The sequence below is a fragment of the Procambarus clarkii genome, chromosome 72, assembly GCF_040958095.1.
Source record: "Procambarus clarkii isolate CNS0578487 chromosome 72, FALCON_Pclarkii_2.0, whole genome shotgun sequence".
NCBI classification, from domain to species: domain Eukaryota; kingdom Metazoa; phylum Arthropoda; class Malacostraca; order Decapoda; family Cambaridae; genus Procambarus; species Procambarus clarkii.
In genome coordinates this window covers 18,433,240-18,449,322 of record NC_091221.1, presented here as the reverse complement: position 1 = coordinate 18,449,322, position 16,083 = coordinate 18,433,240, and positions in this window count along the sequence as shown.

The following is a 16,083-nucleotide window of genomic DNA, read 5'->3' as shown; positions in this document are numbered from 1 at the left end:
GGGCCTTGCATAGTAAGCCGAGAAGTGCGTTCTGGCTACTAGGTACGACATATATATATATATATATATATATATATATATATATATATATATATATATATATATATATATATATATATATATATATATATATGTCGTACCTAGTAGCCAGAACGCACTTCTCAGCCTACTATGCAAGGCCCGATTTGCCTAATAAGCCAAGTTTTCCTGAATTAACATATTTTCTCTAATTTTTTTCTTATGAAATGATAAAGCTACCCATTTCATTATGTATGAGGTCAATTGTTTTTTATTGGAGTTAAAATTAACGTAGATATATGACCGAACCTAACCAACCCTACCTAACCTAACCTAACCTATCTTTACAGGTTAGGTTAGGTTAGGTAGCCGAAAAAGTTAGGTTAGGTTAGGTTAGGTAGGTTAGGTAGTCGAAAAACAATTAATTCATGAAAACTTGGCTTATTAGGCAAATTGGGCCTTGCATAGTAGGCTGAGAAGTGCGTTCTGGCTACTAGGTACGACATATATATATATATATATATATATATATATATATATATATATATATATATATATATATATATATATATATATATATATATGTGTGTGTGTGTGTGTGTATATATATATTTATTATTTTCTGGTTTAGGGCTTCTATCCCTCTAACTATTTTCTTAGCATCAGGGCTTAGTTGAAATAGGAGTTCTCCAAAACTTATTTTCGTACTTTTAAGGTGAAGAAAAGAAGTGATTTACTATAGAATGTATTACACTTATTTATACAATTTGCACAACGTTTCGAACCTCCATGGTTCATTCTCAAGTGAAGAGATCTTACAATGCTGGTCGATTAATACCCGCACTGGGTCAGGTGATAAAGACAATAAAGGTGAAAACATTGGGGGATACATAAGGGATAAATGTGGGGTGAAACATAAGAACAGAGGCAAGTGCTGAAGGCCCATTGGCCCATACGAGGCAGCTCCTATCTACATACAAAGATTAATCCAGTGTAATTGGCCTGTTATGTTGGACATTGTCTTCTGTGTTGGCATCGTTATGTTCTGGTCTTGTCCTTACTCTCATGGTGGGTAGAGTAAATAGTTCCGAGATTTGGGTGTTCATGGTAGGTTGTTCTATCCTTATGTGAATTGCTACGAGAATTTGTAATCTTTTTGCATCTTGGGTTTTGTCTATTATGCAGGTATTCTTGTTCAACATTTCTCTTGTTAGAGTGATGTCATGGGCTTGTCTCATGTAATTCCTAGGGGCACCGGATTGAAGATGGCTTGTCAAACGCCTCGTCAGCTTGGTCGACATCATACCTATGTACTTAGATTGAAGGTTACATCCTTCTTGGGGGCAAGGGTACATGTATACAACGCTTGACCGGGAGTAGGATAAGTGTGGGCGGGCACCCGTACAGGGGTGGGATATATGAGGGCGGGCACCAGTAAAAGGGTGGGATATATGAGGGCGGACACCCATACAAGGGTGGGATATATGTGGGCGGGAACCCATACAGGGGTGGGATATATGTGGGCGGGAACCCATACAGGGGTGGGATATATGAAGGCGGGCACCAATACAATGATGGGTTATATGCGGGCGGGCACCCTTACAGGGGTGGGATATATGAGGGCGGGCACCCGTACTTTGGTGGGATATATGAGGGCGGGCACACGTACAGGAGAGAGATATATGAGGGTGGACACATGTACAGCGGTGGGATGTATGGGGGGGGGGGGGCACCCGTACAGGGCTGAGATATATGAGGGTGAGCACCCGTACAGAGGTGGGATGTATGAGGGGGGGCACCCGTACAGGGATGAGATATATGAGGGTGGGCACCCGTACAGAGGTGAAATATATGAGGACGGGCACACGTACAGGGGTAGGATATATGCAGGAGGGCACCCGTACATGGGTGGGATATATGAGGGCGGGCACCCGTACAGGGGTGGGATATATGAGGGTGGGTACCCATACAAGGGTGAGATATATGAGGGCGGACACCTGTAAAGGGGTGGGATATATGAGGGTGTTTTCCCATACAGGGGAGAGATATATGAGGGCGGGCACCCGGACTGTGGTGAGATATATTAGGGTGGGCACCCGTAAAGGGGTGGGATATATGAGGGCGGGCACCCATACTGGGGTGAGATATATGAGGGCGGGCACCCGTGCAGGGGTGAGATATATGAGGGTGGGCACCCATACAGAGATGGGATACATGCAGGCGGGCACCCGTATAGGGGTGGGATATAAAAGGGTGGGCACCCGTAGAGGGGCGGGATATATAAGGGCGGGCACCTGTACAGGAGTGGTATATATGAGGGCGGGAACCCATACTGGGGTGATATATGAGGGTGGGCACCCGTACAAGGGTGAGATATATGAGGGTGGACGCCCGTACAGGGGTGGGATATATAAGGGTGGGCACCCGTATAGTGGTGGGATATATGAGGGCGGGAACCCGCACAGGGGTGGGATATATGCAGTAGGGCACCCGTACTGGGGTGGGATATATGAGGGCGGGCACCCGTACTGGGGTGGGATATATGAAAGCGGGCACCCGTACAGGGGTGGGATATATGAGGTCGGGCACCCGTACAGGGGTGGGATATATGAGGGCGGGCACCCGTACAGGGGTGCGATATATGAGGGCGGGCACCCTTACAGGGGTGGGATATATGAAGGCGGGCACCCGTACAGGGGTGGGATATATGCACTCGGGCACCCATACTGGGGTAGAATATATGACGATGGGCACCGGTTCAGCGGTTAGATATATTAGGGCGAGCACCCGAATAGGGGTGGGATATATGAGGGTGGGCACCCGTATAGTGGTGGGATATATGAGGGCGGGCACCCGTACAGGGGTGGGATACATGCAGTAGGGCACCCGTACTGGGGTGGGATATATGAGGGCTGGCACCTTTACAGGGGTGGGATATATGCAGTCGGGCACCAGTACAGGGGTGCGATATATGAGGGCGGGTACCCGTACAGAGGTGGGATATATAAGGGCGGGCACACGTACAGGGGTGGGATATATGCAGGAGGGCATCTGTATGGGCGTTGGATATATGAGGAAGGGCACCCATACAGGGTTAGGATATATGAGGGCGGGTACCCGTACAAGGGTGGGATATATAAGAGTGGGCACACGTACAGGGATGGGATATATGAGGGAGGCACCCGTACAGGGGTGGGATATATGCAGGCGGGCACCCGTACAGGGGTGGGATATATGAGGGCGGGCACCCGTACAGGGGTGAGATATATGAGGGTGGGCACCCGTACAGGGGTGGGATATATGCAGGAGGGCACCCGTACAGGGGTGGGATATATGCAGGAGGGCACCCGTACAGGGGTGGAATATATGAGGGCTGTCACGAATCTTACTAAGATTCTGCCATGACTCTCGATATTACATATTACTTTATTGTCGTGTTCTCAAATTAATATTGCGTCCAGTTGTATGATTCAAGACTTTGTATATATATATGTCGTACCTAGTAGCCAGAACGCACTTCTCAGCCTACTATGCAAGGTCCGATTTGCCTAATAAGCCAAGTTTTCATGAATTAATTGTTTTTCGACTACCTAACCTACCTAACCAAACCTAACCTAACTTTTTCGGCTACCTAACCTAACCTAACCTATAAAGATTAGTTAGGTTAGGTTAGGTAGGGTTGGTTAGGTTCGGTCATATATCTACGTCAATTTTAACTCCAATAAAAAAAAATTTACCTCATACATAATGAAATGGGTAGCTTTATCATTTCATAAGCAAAAAATTAGAGAAAATATATTAATTCATGAAAACTTGGCTTATTAGGCAAATCGGGCCTTGCATAGTAGGCTGAGAAGTGCGTTCTGGCTATTAGGTACGACATATATATATATATATATATATATATATATATATATATATATATATATATATATATATATATGTCGTACCTAATAGCCAGAACGCACTTCTCAGCCTACTATTCAAGGCCCGATTTGCTTAATAAGCCAAGTTTTCATGAATTAATGGTTTTTCGTCTACCTAACCTACCTAACCTAACCTAACCTAGCTTTTTTTGGCTACCTAACCTAACCTTACCTATAAATATAGGTTAGGTTAGGTTAGGTAGGGTTGGTTAGGTTCGGTCATATATCTACGTTAATTTTAACTCCAATAAAAAAAAATTGACCTCATACATAGAGAAAAGGGTTGCTTTATCATTTCATAAGAAAAAAATTATAGTAAATATATTAATTCAGGAAAACTTGGCTTATTAGGCAAATCGGGCCTTGAATAGTAGGCTGAGAAGTGAGTTCTGGCTACTAGGTACGACATATATATATATATATATATATATATATATATATATATATATATATATATATATATATATATATATATATATATATATATATATATATATATATATATACATATATATTATATATATATATATATGTATATATATATATATATATATATATATATATATATATAGATGACAATATAGCATGCTGTGTGGACTGTGTAGTGTGTGTGAAGTATTTTGGTGTTAGATTTCGCTGTAGTTACTCCGTGTGGGCGGGTGACCAAATTTGGATATGGCCTGTGTGATTGTTGTCAATCGAGTGTCTATAGTTTTATCTTTATTTATTCTCATGTTTGGTGGCCATATATTTGTATGGAGTGTTATACCAGTAATTACTGCACTTTAGTTTACAATGTTTAATTCTTAGGGCTCCATTTGTGGTATTAGAATTTCCACCATGTTTACGTGGACTGTTAGGTGATTTCTTGGTAGACGTTTGGCCTGCGGACCAAAGCCTGGGCAGTAGCGTGGCTGCTGCGGTCGAGAACAGTTGTGTTTTAAGCTAAGTCATTGGTCACTGTTATTTTAGCCCATATAAATGTTAATTATCTGGTTAGATGATTTGAGAATTACTATTGATTACTCCATGTTCTGGTGATATTGCTCATGTCTCAGTAATTAATTTCATTTCATGATATTGCATGTAGATAAATATTTCCGGCTACTATTTATACACTTAATTGTTGTTATGTTGTTCCCCTAGCAAAATATATTGTTCTCCTTTTTATACAGTGCTGTAATTATACCCCTAGACATCTATTGGCAAGGCCGATTTCTAACCATTTCTTTACACTGTGGGGAGAAGAACCTTATTTAGTCTCAAGGGTCGTGACAAGGGCTGGCAGCTGTACAGGGGTGGGATATATAAAGGCGTGCACCCGTGCAAGGGTGGCATATATGAGGGTGGGCACCCGTACAGGGGTGGGATATATGAGGGCGGGCACCCGTACAGGGGTGGGATATATGAGGGTGGGCACCCGTACAGGGGTGGGATATATGAGGGTGGGCACCCGTACAGGGGTGGAATATATGAGGGTGGGCACCCTTACAGGGGTGGGATATATGAGCACGGGCACCCGTACACGGGTGGGATATATGAGGGCGGGCACCCGTTAAGGGGTGGGATATATGAGGGTGGGCAACCGTAAAGGGGTCAGATATATGAGAACGGGCACCCTTACACGGGTGGGATATATGAGCGCGGGCACCCGTACAGGGGTGGGATATATGCAGTCGGGCACCCGTATAGAGGTGCGATATATGAGGGCGGGTACCCGTACAGAGGTGGGATATATAAGGGCGGGCACACGTACAGGGGTGCGATATATGCAGGAGGGCACCTGTATAGGGGTGAGATATATGAGGAAGGGCACCCATACAGGGTTAGGATATATGAGTTCGTGTACCCATACAAGGGTGGGATATATTAGAGTGGGCACACGTACAGGGGATGGATATATGCGGGCGGGAACCCATACAGGGTTGGGATATATGAGGGCGGACACCCGTATAGGGGTGAGATATATGAGGGTGGGCACCCGTACAGGGGTGGGATATATGAGGGCGGGCACCCGTACAGGGGTGGGATATATGCGGGCGGGAACCCATACAGGGTTGGGATATATGAGGGCGGGCACCCGTACAGGGGTGGGATATATGAGGGCGGGCACACGTACAGGGGTGAGATATATGAGGGTGGGCACCCGTACAGGGGTGGGGTGTATGAGGGGGGCACCCGTACAGGGGTGAGATATATGAGGGCGGGCACCTGTACAGGGGTGGGATACATGAGAGCGGCCACCCGTACAGGGGTGGAATATATGAGGGTGGGCTCCCATACTGGGGTGGGATATATGCAGTCGGGCACGCGTACAGGGGTGGAATATATGAGGACTGGCAGTTGTACAGGGGTGGGATATATGAGGGCGTGCACCCGTAGAGGGATGGGATATATGAGGGCGGGCACCCGTACAGGGGTGGGATATATGAGGGTGGGCACCCGTACAGGGGTGGGATATATGAGGGTGGGCACCCGTACAGGGGTGGAATATATGAGGGTGGGCACCCGTACAGGGGTGGGATATATGCAGTCGGGCACCCGTACAGGGGTGGGATATATGAGGGCGTGCACCGGTTCAGCGGTTAGATATATTAGAGCGGGCACCCAAATAGGGGTGGGATATATGAGGGCGGGCACCCGTGCAGGAGTGGGATATATGAGGGTGGACACCTGTACAGGGGTGGGATATATAAGAGTGGGCACCCGTATAGTGGTGGGATATATGAGGTCGGCCACCCGCACAGGGGTGGGATATATGCAGTAAGGAACCCGTACTGGGGTGGGATATATGAGGGCGGGCACCCGTACAGGGGTGGGATATATGAGGGTGGGCACCCGTACAGGGGTGGGATATATGAAGACGGGCACCCGAACAGGGGTGGGATATATGAGGTCGGGCACCCGTACAGGGGTGGGATATATGATGGCGGGCACCCGTACAGGGGTGCGATATATGAGGGCGGCCACCCTTACATGGGTGGGATATATGAAGGCGGGCACCCGTACCAGGGTGGGATGTATAAGGGTGGGCACCCGTACAGGAGTGGGATATATGAGGGCGGGCACCTGTACAGGGGTTCGATATATGAGGGTTGGCACCGGTTCAGCGGTTAGATATATTAGGGCGGGCACCCGAATAGGGTTGGGATATATGATGGCTGGCACCCGTGCAGGAGTAGGATATATGAGGGTGGACACCCATACAGGGGTGGGATATATAAGGGTGGGCACCCGTATAGTGGTGAGATATATGAGGGCGGGCACCTGCACAGGGGTGGGATATATGCAGTAGGGCACCCGTACTGGGGTGGGATATATGAGGGCGGGCACCCGTACAGAGGTGGGATATATGAGGGCTGGCACCCGTACTGGGGTGGGATATATGAGGGCGGGCACCTGTACAGGGGTGGGATAAATGAAGGCGGGCACCCGTACTGGGATAGGATATATGAGGGCGGGCACTCGTACAGGGGTGGGGTATATGAGGGTGGGCACCCGTAAAGGGGTGAGATATATGAGGACGGGCAACCTTACAGGGGTGCGATATATGAGGGCGGGCACACGTACAGGGGTGGGATATATGCAGGAGGGCACCTGTATAGGGGTGGGATATATGAGGAAGGGCACCCATACAGGGTTAGGATATATGAGTTCGTGTACCCATACAATGGTGGGATATATTAGAGTGGGCACACGTACAGGGGTTGGATATATGCGGGCGGGAACCCATACAGGGTTGGGATATATGAGGGCTGACACCCGTACAGGGGTGAGATATATGAGGGTTGGCACCCATACAGGGGTGGGATATATGAGGGCGGGCACCCATACAGGGGTGGGATATATGCGGGCGGGAACCCATACAGGTTTGGGATATATGAAGGCGGGCACCCATACAGGGGTGGGATATATGAGGGCGGGCACACGTACAGGGGTGAGATATATGCGGGCGGGCACCTGTACAGGGGTGGGATACATGAGGGCGGCCACTCGTACAGGGGTGGAATATATGAGGGTGGGCACCCGTACTGGGGTGGGATATATGCAGTCGGGCACGCGTACAGGGGTGGGATATATGAGAGTGGGCACCCGTACAGGGGTGGGATATATGAGGGTGGGCACCCGTATAGGGGTGGGATGTATGAGGGCGGGCACCCGTACAAGGGTGGGATATATGAGAGTGGGCACCCGTACAGGGGTGGGATATATGAGGGGTGGGCACCTGTACAGGGGTGGAATATATGAGGGCGGGAACCCATACAGGGTTGGGATATATGCGGGCGGGCACCCATACAGGGTTGGGATATATGAGGGCAGGCACCCGTACAGGGGTGGGATATATGAGGGCGGGAACCCATACAGGGTTGGGATATATGAGGGCAGGCACCCGTACAGGGGTGGGATATATGAGGGCGGGCACACGTACAGGGCTGAGATATATGAGGGTGGGCACCCGTAAAGGGGTGGGATATATGAGGGCGGGGACCCGTACAGGGGTGGGATATATGAGGGCGGGCACCTGTACAGGGGTGGTATATATGAAGGCGGGCACCCGTACAGGGGTGGGATATATGCGGGCGGGCACCCATACAGGGTTGGGATATATGAGGGCAGGCACCCGTACAGGGGTGGGATATATGAGGGCGGGAACCCATACAGGGTTGGGATATATGAGGGCAGGCACCCGTACTGGGATAGCATATATGAGGGCGGGCACCCGTACAGGGGCGGGATATATGAGGGCGGGCACACGTACAGGGGCGGGATATATGAGGGCGGGCACACGTACAGGGGCGGGATATATGAGGGCGGGCACACGTACAGGGGTGGGATATATGAGGGTTGGCAACCGTAAAGGGGTGAGATATATGAGGGCGGGCACCCGTACAGGGGCGGGATATATGAGGGCGGGCACACGTACAGGGGTGGGATATATGAGAACGGACACCAGTACTGGTGTGGAATATATGAAGGTTGGCACCCGTACAGGGGCGGGATATATGAGGGCGCGCACCCGTACAGGGGTGGGATATATGCAGACAGGTACACTCACCGGGGTGGGATATATGAGGGCGGGCACCCGTACAGGGTTGGGATATAAGAGGGCGGGCACCCGTACAGGGCTGGTTACGGGCTATTCATGCCCGTGCCACCTTTTGGATGGCCTAATCTTCATCATCAGTACAGGGGTGGGATATATGAGGGCGGGTACCCGTACAGGGGTGGGATATATAAGAGCGGGCACCCATACATGGGTGGGATATGCATGAGGGCGGGCACCTGTACAGGGGTGCGATATATGAGGGCGGGCACCCGTACAGGGGGTGGGATGTATGAGAGCGGGCACCCGTACAGAGGTGGGATATATGAGGGCGGGCAACCTGAGTGCCCTGACTGTATTGCCCTCTTCAATTTTCTTGCTGACTTGGGTACCTAATTTTCTGTTGTCGCTGATTGTCGTACTTGATGTGCCTCGGCGGTGTTTGGTGTGCTTGGCGAGGCGGACTAAGTTGTCAGCCCTAGGAAAATCCCTAATTGCTTTATTGATGGATGAGGCCAGTGTCTTGCCTCCTCTGTCTGGTACACCTAAGCATGCATTGCCAAAAAGTAGCAGATTGTGCCAGGCTTTGATGTTATCAGGTACATCAAGGTTATTTGACCCTCGGTTGACCTTTGTGATGAGGTCCGCGTATTTCCCGGCAGCAAATGGGCGAGAGGCCTTTGGGATGTGGGTGAGTGTCCTGGTTGACGTTGCTTTAATTGCCTCTAGCAGGTCGTCTGTTGCAATGTAATCTGTTGTGATTTGTACTGGTGCAACAGGCTCCTGAGTGCTGCCTCCTCCCACGGGAGGCCTCCCTGACCAAGGACAGTCACCATGCTGGCGTATGACTCTGGAGACCGAGTTGCTGATGTTGCTCCCACAAACACTGCATGTGCCTCTCCTTTGATTGGCTTCGGGAGGGGTGAGCTGGCTGGTAGCGGCCTCTTCTGCCATCCCCTTAGGTAAAGTGACTGTCACCTTGCACTGGAGTATTTGTCTCTCCCTCCAGGCTGGGGGGGGGAGGGCGAGGTTGTTCCCTATACTATGCGTCATGTCTGGGGTGGGTGGGCTCGTGGAGGTGGTGGGTGGGGGTTGGGAGGCTGCGCTGGCCCGGTCTGGGAGGGGGGCCGGGGAGGGGAAGGCGCGACCACCTGATCGTGGGAGGTGGGGGCGGGGGAGCGGAAGATACTGCACCTCACTGCAGGGGGGGGGGGAGACACTACACAATGGGAGAGGGGGAGCAGGAGACACTACTCTCAGGGGGTGGGGGGAGGGTTGATGTGGCACTTAACACTTGGATAATTTCCTTTTGTCACTAAACACTGGTGAATGTGTCCTGGCTCACTGGGTGTGGTGCTCTCATATATATATATATATATATATATATATATATATATATATATATATATATATATATGCGAACAAGCCTGAATGGTCCCCAGGACTATATGCGAATGAAAACTCACACCCCACAAGTGACTCGAACCCATACTCCCAGAAGCAACGCAACTGGTAACTACAGGGCGCCTTAATCCGCTTGACCATCACGGCCGTCAAAAGGAAGTGATAGCCGAGGCTATTTGAGCCACTTCCCCGACGGCAACTCGGATGGTAATCTTGGGCATAGCATTTCACCAAATCACCTCATTCTTTGGGGCACACGTGAGGAACACAAATGCGAACAAGCCTGAATGGTCCCCAGGACTATATGCGAATGAAAACTCACACCCCAGAAGTGACTCGAACCCATACTCCCAGAAGCAACGCAACTGGTAACTACAGGGCGCCTTAATCCGCTTGACCATCATCAAAGAATGAGGTGATTTGGTGAAATGCTATGCCCAAGATTACCATCCGAGTTGCCGTCGGGGAAGTGGCTCAAATAGCCTCGGCTATCACTTCCTTTTGACGGCCGTGATGGTCAAGCGGATTAAGGCGCCCTGTAGTTACCAGTTGCGTTGCTTCTGGGAGTATGGGTTCGAGTCACTTCTGGGGTGTGAGTTTTTATTCATATATATATATATATATATATATATATATATATATATATATGTCGTACCTAGTAGCCAGAACTCACTTCTCAGCCTACTATTCAAGGCCCGATTTGCCTAATAAGCCAAGTTTTCCTGAATTAATATATTTACTATAATTTTTTTCTTATGAAATGATAAAGCAACCCTTTTCTCTATGTATGAGGTCAATTTTTTTTTATTGGAGTTAAAATTAACGTAGATATATGACCGAACCTAACCAACCCTACCTAACCTAACCTAACCTATATTTATAGGTAAGGTTAGGTTAGGTAGCCAAAAAAAGCTAGGTTAGGTTAGGTTAGGTAGGTTAGGTAGACGAAAAAACATTAATTCATGAAAACTTGGCTTATTAGGCAAATCGGGCCTTGAATAGTAGGCTGAGAAGTGCGTTCTGGCTATTAGGTACGACATATATATATATATATATATATATATATATATATATATATATATATATATTATTAAATATGACCGAAAAAGTAAGATTAATAATTCTAACACGAATTTTCTCAATCTTTCGTACATTTCTTTTCACTGTTGGAGGTAATTCAAAAATCAATTCTCCAAAATTCATTTTTATTTCTAGTCTGACGCGACACGAGCGCGTTTCGTAAAACTTATTACATTTTCAAAGACTTTAGTTTACAAATACACAACTGAATTTAACTTACACATCTCCGATTTTGTTTATATCTACATTTGAGTGAGGTGGATGGGGTGAGGTGGCATTAATAGGGTATTAATTTCATCAACACAAGACAGAACAAGAGGTGGCATTAATAGGGTATAAATTTCATCAACACAAGACAGAACACGAAACAATGAGTATTGAAATGGAAGTGATTGTAGAAAGCCTATTGGTCCATATTTCTTGATGCTTCTATATTGGAGCGGAGTCTTGAGGTGGGTAGAATATAGTTGTGCATTAATTGGCTGTTGATTGCTGGTGTTGACTTCTTAATGTGTAGTGCTTCGCAAACGTCAAGCCGCCTGCTATCGCTGTATCTATCGATGATTTCTGTGTTGTTTACTAGGATTTCTCTGGCGATGGTTTGGTTGTGGGAAGAGATTATATGTTCCTTAATGGAGCCCTGTTGTTGATGCATCGTTAAACGCCTAGAAAGAGATGTTGTTGTCTTGCCTATATATTGGGTTTTTTGGAGCTTACAGTCCCCAAGTGTTTCGTGTTCTGTCTTGTGTTGATGAAATTAATACCCTAATAATGCCACCTCTTGTTCTGTCTTGTGTTGATGAAATTAATACCGTATTAATGCCACCTCACCCCATCCACCTCACTCAAATGTAGATATAAACAAAATCAGAGATGCGTAAGTTCTATTCAGTTGTGTATTTGTAAACTAAAGTCTTTGAAAATGTAATAAGTTTTACGAAACGCGCTCGTGTCGCGTCAGACTAGAAATAAAAATGAATTTTGGAGAATTGATTTTTGAATTACCTCCAACAGTGAAAAGAAATGTACGAAAGATTGAGAAAATTCGCGTTAGAATTATTAATCTTACTTTTTCGGTCATATTTAATAATATATGTCTACAGGAAAGACTGCTACCAAAATATACTAATATTAAAGCGCACGACCCAGCAGCAAGGAATCAAGCCTTCTCGATAAAATATCGCCAGGATCTGATTCGTGGTCAGATATACAAGGCAGAGAATGAAATCAAAGACAACAAAACGCAACTACTTCATGCTACAAACGAGTGGAGAAATAGCAACATCGACGAAAGTATCCGTACCCGTATTGAACAACACCTCGACATCATCACAGACCGACATCACCTCAGCAATGAAACAAGGATTATCAAGAAACTAACAACATTATATGGAGGACCTATGGCAATTCCACGACCAAGAGATGGCTTCCTGAACCTTGCAGGAATTAACCTCACTGAGGACCAAGTCACTCCTAAATCTGGGCATAAACTGTCACGTTATGTCCAGACCGAGTGAGATGGCCCGGAAAGTAGAGTTGGAAATTCTGTTGGACGACATATTCGACCTCGAGACACAAAAGAAGGTCACTACCAAAGATACCTTACAAGCAGAACTTATTGCAGAAGGAGGAAAGAATCGAGGCAATTACAGAAGCACCATACTGTCCCCCGAGCTCGAAGCGGCAGCTAAAAGCCTTCGTGAGAACAAGGAGATAGTTGTCAGGAGAGGTGACAAGTCGCCAATATATGTCATTCTTAAAAAAGACGAATATCTGGCGAAAATGAACCTCATACTCTCTGACCAAACTAAGTTCCAAAGGGTAACGAAGGACACTACAGCCGAATTGAAAGCAAAGGTCAACAAACTGATCGAAACTGTGAACGCCAAGAAATCCGGACTCCACCTGCCAAAGATCATTGGGGAATATAATCCTGGATATGCGTATGGAAATGTCAAGACACACAAGCCTGGAAACCCACTTCGGCCAATCATTAGCCAGATACCCACACCCACGTACAGACTGGCGAAGCGACTCAACGGCCTGATGACTCCTTATGTTCCTTGCGCCTTCAGCCTGAAGTCGCCAAAGGAATTTGTTGACTTACTGCGGGGCACACGGGCCACAGGGATAAGAGCCTCGTTGGACGTAGAATCGCTATTTACCAACGTACCTGTGGACGAGACAATCGGGATGATAGCCGACAGAGTGTATCGTGATCCAGCCTCTACTCCCCTTGACATACCCGAAAATATCCTAAGGAAACTACTCCAAGCTTGTACTAAAGAGGCACCCTTCTTGAGCCCGGATGGGCACATGTATAAGCAAGTAGATGGGGTCGCCATGGGTTCTCCCCTAGGTGTCCTGTTTGCAAACTTCTACATGGGTACCATCGAGCAAAAAGTCTTAGTCGACATGAACTTGAAACCGGCCATATACTGCAGGTATGTTGACGACATTTTTACACAGGTACCTGATGTCAGACATCTGTAGGAGCTGAAGGAGGCATTTGAGCAGAGTTAAGTGCTGCGTTTCACCTACGAGATGGAAAAGGATGGGAAGCTGCCCTTTCTAGATGTAACAGTCATGGAAAAGAGCGGAGGTTTCCACACTGCAGTCTACACTAAGGAAACGAACATAGGAATGTGCCTAAATGCCAACAGCGACTGCCCAGACAGGTACAAGCGGAGTGTTGTTAACGCATATGTCGACCGTGCTCTCAGCCACAGCTCAGAATGGAAGCAAGTCGACGAAGAACTCTGTAGGGTAAGGCAGGTCCTAGTCAACAACGGCTTCTCCAATGGTTTCGTCGAAGACATCATAAGAAGGAAAGTGAAACGCCATGCAACCTCTGAAGAGACAACTAACACAACACCTATACCCCCTATTAGACTATTTTACAGGAACTTCTTTTCCACAGCTCATAAAACAGAGGAAAGGGTCCTGAAAGATATTGTTAATAGAATCGTTATCCCTACAGACAAAAATCAGAGGATACAACTGACGATTTACTATAAAACCAGAAAAACGGCCAGCCTACTCATGAGAAACTCTCCAGACACAGCAGAACGCTTTAAAAGAGACCAACGTCGTCTATGCCTTCAAATGCCCACTTGGGGACTGTAAGCTCCAAAAAACCCAGTATATAGGCAAGACAACAACATCTCTTTCTAGGCGTTTAACGATGCATAAACAACAGCGCTCCATTCAGGAACATATAATCTCTTCCCACAACCAAACCATCGCCAGAGAAATCCTAGTAAACAACACAGAAATCATCGATAGATACAGCGATAGCAGGCGGCTTGACGTTTGTGAGGCACTACACATTAAGAAGTCAACACCAGCAATCAACAGCCAATTAATGCGCAACTATATTCTACCCACCTCAAGACTCCGCTCCAATATAGAAGCATCAAGAAATATGGACCAATAGGCTTTCTACAATCACTTCCATTTCAATACCCATTGTTTCGTGTTCTGTCTTGTGTTGATGAAATTAATACCCTATTAATGCCACCTCTTGTTCTGTCTTGTGTTGATGAAATTAATACCCTATTAATGCCACCTCACCCCATCCACCTCACTCAAATGTAGATATAAACAAAATCGGAGATGTGTAAGTTCTATTCAGTTGTGTATTTGTAAACTAAAGTCTTTGAAAATGTAATAAGTTTTACGAAACGCACTCGTGTCGCATCAGACTAGAAATAATATTGAATTTTGGAGAATTGATTTTTGAATTACCTCCAACAGTGAAAAGAAATGTACGAAAGATTGAGAAAATTCGTGTTAGAATTATTAATCTTACTTTTTCGGTCATATTTAATAATATATGTCTACAGGAAAGACTGCTACCAAAATATACTAATATATATATATATATATATATATATATATATGTTTCATTGAATATGACCGCATATTCTGTATTTATTATTTTCTGGTTTAGGGCTTCTATCCCTCTAACTATTTTCTTAGCATCAGGGCTTAATTGAAATAGGAGTTCTCCAAAACTCATTTTCGTACTTTTAAGGTGAAGAAAAGAAGTGATTTACTATAGAGTGTATCACACTTATTTGTATAATTTGCACGACGTTTCGAACCTCCATGGTTCATTCTCAAGTGAACAGATCTTACAATACTAGTTGATTTTATACCCGCATTAGGTCAGGTGATAATACAATGAAGGTGAAAACATGGGGGGATACATAAGGGATAAACATAGGGGCTGCAGAAGGCTTATTGGCCCATACGAGGCATCTCCTATCTAAACACAAAGATTAATCCAGTGTAATTGGCCTGTTATGTTGGACATTGTCTTCTGTGTTGGCATCGATATGTTCTTGTCTTGTCCTTACTCTCATGGTGGGTAGAGTAAATAGTTCCGTGATTTGGGTGTTCATGGTAGGTCGCTCTATTCTTATGTGAATTGCCTCAAGAATTTGTAATCTTCTTGAATCTTGGGTTTTGTCTATTATGCAAGTATTCTTGTTCAACATTTCTCTTGTTAGAGTAATGTCATGGGCTTGTCTCATGTGATTCCTAGGGGCACCAGATTGAAGATGGCATGTCAAACGCCTCGTCAGCTTGGTCGACGTCATACCCATG